Source organism: Larimichthys crocea, chromosome XIII (genome assembly GCF_000972845.2).
Source record: "Larimichthys crocea isolate SSNF chromosome XIII, L_crocea_2.0, whole genome shotgun sequence".
In the NCBI taxonomy this organism is placed as follows: domain Eukaryota; kingdom Metazoa; phylum Chordata; class Actinopteri; family Sciaenidae; genus Larimichthys; species Larimichthys crocea.
Window position 1 is genome coordinate 23,617,174 of NC_040023.1, and position 6,943 is coordinate 23,624,116.

Genomic DNA, 6,943 nt, shown 5'->3' on the forward strand with positions numbered 1-6,943 from the left:
AACTATGACTAGTTTGATTATGATAGCTCATTTATAACCAGGTTTACTATCAAGTAGGTTTTCACATATGAGGAATTTGCCTTGGTGTTATTTAAAGAAAAGAAAAAAAAAACAAGTACTAACACTATCAAGAAGCATAAGCACATATTATAAACATATCTACAATATGTTATTCACATGAAAAGAGCCGTGCAGTTTTAATCAGGCATGTGCGAAGTATTTACAGTATGCAGATTATTTAAATGTGTCGAGTTTGAAGTTCATTGAAGATGAAAAGAGGATTTAAGTCAGAAGTTAAATGAATTTAAACCGTGTCGTGTTGGCTTTAAAAAAAAAAAAAGACGCAGGCCTCTCGTCAACCCGCATCAACAGGTCTGTCGAGTCAAACTGCGGCAGAATCATGCGACAGCGCCCGGCCTGTGTCCTTCAGGGAGGCTCCGTGCACGTCTCATCTTTCCACATGATGATAATAAAGCCACGGTTGTTCATTAGTTACGTTTCCTGCATCACTGTGACCTCTGCTTGCCGTCATTGGCAGAGAGTCCAGTTCATCTCTGAGAAAATCTAATTGCGCAACGACGACAGACTTCATGAAGAGGAGCGGAGCGGGCACGTAGCTTCACCTCCGTCCGCGCATTCACTCTGCCCGTGTGCCGGGTTCATTACAGCTCGGTGCACGCAGGAACAACGACGCTTTTACACCTTTACAGCATCTATGAACACAGACTAATGTTAAGTACTCTGCTGTAATATATATATATATTTCTGTTTGGGTTACATAACATGGAGACTAATCCACTTCCGCAAAGATGCAGGAATGGGAGCTGCCAATGTCACGTTACCCGCGCAGTGAGACCATCTATCTCCAAATGAATGAATTAAACACGATGAGCGGACTGTGAATATATCCACAGCTTGTCTCTCTGCCATGTGAGAGCCTCTGGGTGTTTAGTATATTCTTATATATGTATATGTGTGTTAGGCTAAATGATGCAACGCATTACACAACGACCTGCCTCCCTCCACAGAGCAAGGCCATGGCCGCGCCTCCCTCCCATCCTCTGCCTGCTCTTCCTGTATCATAAAGCGTGCATCCTGCATCAAGAGGCAGCTTTCTTTAAACGCGCCAACTCTAAATGAGCATTAAGCTTGTTTTTATTTATTTTATTTAACACACTCTCATCCTCTCCGCCTGTCTCCACCTGCACTCGTGCCACGTTAAACGGAAACGTGACTCATTAAAGTAAAGCTGAATACAGGGTGGACAGAGCTTCCGCGAGTTATTTTAAGGACATTTAACAGGAAAATACACGATGAATTTAAGGAGGAGGATGTAAAAACGCCGTCCAAAGCCGCATTAAGTTATAACGAAGCCGGTGATGGAGATTAGCAAGAGATTACGCAACATTTAAACACGTGGTGAAGACTCTTTTCAACGTCCTTAAGTGAGTTAATTTATGCTAATGTGTGAGCTATCACCGTCATAAGAGCTCCTACACGGTGAGGGCTGAGTCGGTGAGTCGGTGTGGAGGCTTACCTCTCGGCTGATGCTGCTTGAGTCTGTGTGCGCAGTCCTCCGAGCCGCCTTCTGCTTTTATACCGGACACGTGACGTCAAAGTCGGCGTCACCGCAGCCGTGTGGGCCCGCTGCTGGGCTCCATGCAGAACGAGGGACTAGTCACGGGCTCTCCACGGCTGCCATAGTAACCACAGGGATGAAACACTGGCGTGTTTAATGTCTTATTCACACACTTAATTCATACAACAGGCCTGAGGGTTGTGTCGATTATGAAAAATACTATGTATCAGTGAGGAAGATAAACACAGACCGATGAGAGAGACAGGGAGACAAACGACATGCAGACGTAGAAGTGATGGGAATGATACAGCATTTCGTCCCGTGCAGCCAGTCACGTGTGTGTGATGAAACCGATAAATAATACATGACATAGACAGAGCTGGATTATAAGAATCAGAATAACTCATTAGTGATGTAGTTAGTAGGCTGATCACTCTGTATGTGACGATCTATACAGGCAAATGTTTTATAACCAGGCCTCCACTGCACAATGATCCGTAAAGGACTGCAGGCTGGATCGCCTATGGATGCACTGTGTGTGTGTTTGTACCTATGGATGGGATGTTATGTAAGAAGTCATGAAACTAACATGTCACGTTTCCCTGGAGGCAGGCTGCTCTGCTGCTAAACATGCTGGATTACTTGTATGGCTATGGTACGAAATAAAGCAGATTCATATAAAAATAAGAATGGATTTAAATTAGACCAACGTTTAGTGGCTCTACTCTTTTATTTTCTATCTTACTCCATTGCCTTCCTTTTTCTCCCCCCTCCTCTCCTCATGTCATAGCACGTGTCAGACTGGGTCTACGTGAGGGAGGATGCGTACAGTGTGAGATGGGAAATCCCTGCGGTGCAAGTAGGAAGAAACGCGCGGTGACTAACATCATTTTCACAGTGAACATGCGCTCTTGCATTTCATCATCACTGATAGGCGTTTGATTTCCGCATTGTAATGAAATATTAGAAGAGACGCTTCTATCTATCTATCTATCTATCTATCTATCTATCTATCTATCTATCTATCTATCTATCTATCTATTCAAAATACTTGCACAACACTACGCTACGTCTAGAACACATCTCTCATGTCCATTGCTTTCATGTTGTAACGTTTATATATATTTTATTTATGATATTTCATTTATGATATTTTAGCACCACCAAGTGGTCCACTCAGGACCACCAGGATCTTACTATTACTATGGCGTCATCTACTGGACAAATAACCATGCTGCACATCAGGATAACTGCAATCTTTGGGTTTATGTTGAATTAAAACCAATCTAAATAAGTCCTTAACGTTGCAATGCAACCCCTTGTGATTAGTCCTAACTCTTGGACACCACTGTTTCTGTTGACTGCCAGTATAGTTTGGACAATGAACTACGTGCAGCACACAGTAGGGTTAGGGATGATTTTCCGGAGGATGGTGTTTATGGTTAAAGTGGAACTCTCATTATGTTTGTGGTGCTCACTGCAGTGGAAACACTTTATTTTATCCGTGAAAAAATTATGGAAAGTGTTCAGATTGGCAAAGACAGAAAGTTGTTGCGAAAGCAGTTGAGCCAGTAAACCTATCATTAAGTTTGGTCTGACCTCGCAGTGGGTCTCACCACTACGACAAAGGCTTATTGTAATACTGAACAGCTCTGTACAAGGTGAGGGAGGTGAAAGGGTCATAGGTGCAACAATGATGCAGGGAAGTGTGGAAAGGCAGAAGCAGAGGAACAGTTAACTGACCAAACTTAGTAACCGGATTGATTAAAGTGAAGCAACTTCACAGGAAGTTGCAATTCTTTATTAAGTAACATTCTTTCTTTATTGCATATCACACTAGGCAGGCAGCCTGGCGTAAGTATAGTAGGAGGGACAATGTTTTTTTGACATTTAAAGGTCCACCTTCTCTTCATCTGTTTTTCCAAAATATTCCCAATTCCTGCTTGCCTTGTTTTAAAATGCCAACATGTGTTTAATAGGATGAAACAGAAGAGTGATTCCACTGGATGGTCTGTAATTCATGCAATTTCTTCTTTGTGCAACAGGGGGCGAATTCGCCTTTACAATAGTAGAGTTTTATTTAGTTGGTGTCAGTTAAATCTACTATGTTAATGAATGTTTCTACTATCTGAGAACACATATTTGAATAAATATATAATGAGTCAATGTCTAATGGTGGTACAAAACAATCAAGGTGTCAAGGTGATCAATGTATTACCACCTGTATTTCATATAGAACCTAAATGAAATATAAATCATTTATGAGTATCAGAAGGACACAGGTAATTCTTCTTATATATAGACCATGCTATGTGTGCACAGGGAATTACTGTAAACTAGTTTACTGTTTATTCATTCTTAAACTACAGTATCAATTATCAATTATTATTATTCAAGTTATTGTGAAATCACAGTCATTACACACTCATTATGTAGTGTAAAAAAAATCAGAGAAACCTATAATGTACTATGAGTCATTAGAATATTTTCCTGAAAACGATTCTTGATTAAATGTCAACCATTAAAGAGTGTGTCATCCAGTGCACCAGATTTAACTGGATCTACATTAATAGAATATCACAGAAATAGAATAATATTCATAACTATGTTTTATTTTTTAATTAGTGTATAATCACCTGAAAATAAGATACTGTGTCCACCATGTTGAACCTCATTGTTTTTGCAGGAAGATGCAGAACATGTTCTGGCTGTAGATTGGGGTGTTTTGTATTTCCGTGACCAATGTGGATTGAATAACAAGAGCCTGGAAATCTGCAACTATACCACTAGATGGCACTAAATCCTACACATAGCTCACAGGACTTGTACTTGTTGGTATTTGCACTTTGCCATTAGTCTCACCAAATATTCTAGTTGATCTCAACTGAGTTCAGCAATATATGTTTGTTTTTTTTCTCCTTGAGAACAGTGATATCTGTTAATAAAAGCACATTACTTGTTGTTGTTTTCCATTGGCAGTCCAGGAAGAGCTCAGGTTCAATGAAAATGTAAAGTTACTTTGTTTAGGCTATTGAAAAATCTGCAAATTACTGCCATAACCCTGCTTATTACCGTTTTATGTATTACAGCAGCAACCTTGATATCTGCATTGAGAGATGAACTTTGCTGTGGCCCAATCGTTCTACAAAATCTTAGCAGATATGTTCCCAGACAGTATTTGCTTAAAACCTTTTACTTTTAGTGTATTCTGTAACTTTGTTTGGCAGTCATAAAGTCAACTTTTCTTTATTATTTTTCATTATTTCTTTCCTCCACACGGAAACGGAAAGCACCTGTGTAACAGCACAAAGTATTTATTGATATTGAAACTTCCTTATATAAACTGTCAGCTGAAATGAGCCACTAGCCAAATGACAAATCTTTCATATACACCACCTACCACTACTTAACAGGAAATTTAGGTCTGAGCTGAGGTGTGTGGGGGTGTGTGCAGATGTGAACATATGAGAATTCAGGCTTTCCCTTATACACAACATTGGAAAAACAAACCATTTGTCATTATAATTCAAACTTTTAAAATAATTTCCACATGTTCTAGCCATGTCAAGGTTTTAATAGCGAGAGCAGTATACCTAATTTTCAAGTTTACATTACTCCATACACATATGATTATATCTCGTATAGTTTTTCTTCACATTCTCGACCCAGTGAAAGTGATTTAAGACAACTCTAATGCTGTGAGCTTGAACAGTTCAACACACTGAGCCCATGGTACCATTAAAACAACCTCCTGACCCCCTCAGGCAGAGAGCTGGCCCTCTCTGATAATATTTTCATAGTCTGTGAATTATAAGTGTTTAAAGGGGCACTAATCGCAGAGTTACACTCATGCCAAGAGCTGCTTAGCATCAGTAAACCACAAAGTCTGGATAGAGAGCCTAGAGGGCCAGGTTTTAGCCAAAGTTAAACATTCATTATAACAATTATTTTTTATGGCGTATATGCCTTTTAAGAAAAGTATACAGTGGAAAATAAAATAAAAGATGTGAAGGACAGAGGATGAAATACAGCAAAATCATCCTTAGTCAGATTTAAACCCTTGACACCACTTATACATAACGTGTGCCTGAGGCTGCAGCATTTCCAGAGTTTTACAAACTTTTTGGCAAAGTCAAAAAAGGTGGAAGGCCAATGTAGCCAAACACTTGAAGGTAAGGACCCTGGCTTCAATGGATGAATTAATCTGCTGGAAAATGTGATGATTCTCCCCTCCCCTGAACAGCTAACGTCAAGATTCTCTTCTCTTCTACAGTGTTTTTCTCCATTATGTGGAAGATTTTAAATGTCTAAGTTAAAGCAAATCAAACATGTCNTTACAAAGTTCCACCAAAAAAGGTGGAAGGCCAATGTAGCCAAACACTTGATGTGCTGATGTGATGATTCTCCCCTCCCCTGAACAGCTAACGTCAAGATTCTCTTCTCTTCTACAGTGTTTTTCTCCATTATGTGGAAGATTTTAAATGTCTAAGTTAAAGCAAATCAAACATGTCAATAAAGTGCAATACAATACACATCTTTCCTTTGCTTTGTCACATTCAATTAAAATGATACTGCCCTTTGTCTTTAATATAAGGAAATGTTTTCCATGGTGGCATGAATTTTCCAATTTTCCATTTTCCGTATTCAAATCACAATACAAACAGCAAGGTGAAGAACATTTCAGTGTTCAGCAGAGGGCAGCCTAGAACTGCAAAGCACTGTCATTAGTTTGAATGAAGAAGTGCAGGAGAGCGTTTTCTTTTTTCAGATGAAGACGCATCATTGATGCCAAAATGTGAAAATCAATCAATTGTCCAACTGCAGGTTTGGGAGTGGGAGCACAGGCGGAGTTTATGTGCGCTGACGCTGATGGTAACCATATTTCATGTTAAAACAGTTTCCTGTGGGGCTGCCCACAAATGTGAGGTGGGAAAGAGCATGTGAAAAGTTGACCTCAGGTTAAATTGTGAACCTCAGGTTGAATTATAATGCAAATATCAAAAAAATTAAAATGATATTGAGAGAAATTGTACTGTATATCTTTTAAAGGGCGGCTAAAGACAGACCTGTTTAGACAAGCGTTAACCTGTATGCACCAAGTCCTGGTCATCACCAGGTCATCTCATCATATCCATTATGTATTTCTATTGTGTTTTGATTTATGATGTCACATCGCAGGACATTTCACTGTTACTCAGGCTGTACCAAATGTTACAACCTGAGGTTTGAAAACCTGATTGAATGTGCTACAAAACCTACAAATTCCTTAAGCATTTGTTTGACTTAAATATGTCTTGATCTCAAAGTCAAGTAGATTAAAACAATTTTCAGTTGTCCACTTCTTACTGAAATGAATTTTCTAAT

At 39.4% G+C, this 6,943-nt stretch overlaps 1 protein-coding gene across 1 annotated transcript in view; it reads right to left on the bottom strand.

The window, feature by feature from the left end:
* The window catches only part of gapdhs (glyceraldehyde-3-phosphate dehydrogenase, spermatogenic), an 11,960-nt gene extending 10,321 nt beyond the window's left edge, over positions 1-1,639 (bottom strand). The window contains exon 1 of the mRNA XM_027286775.1: positions 1,538-1,639. The gene's annotated coding sequence lies outside the window, so the exon portion shown is untranslated. The remainder of the gene's footprint in view (positions 1-1,537) is intronic.
* Between the last annotated feature and the right edge of the window lie 5,304 nt (positions 1,640-6,943).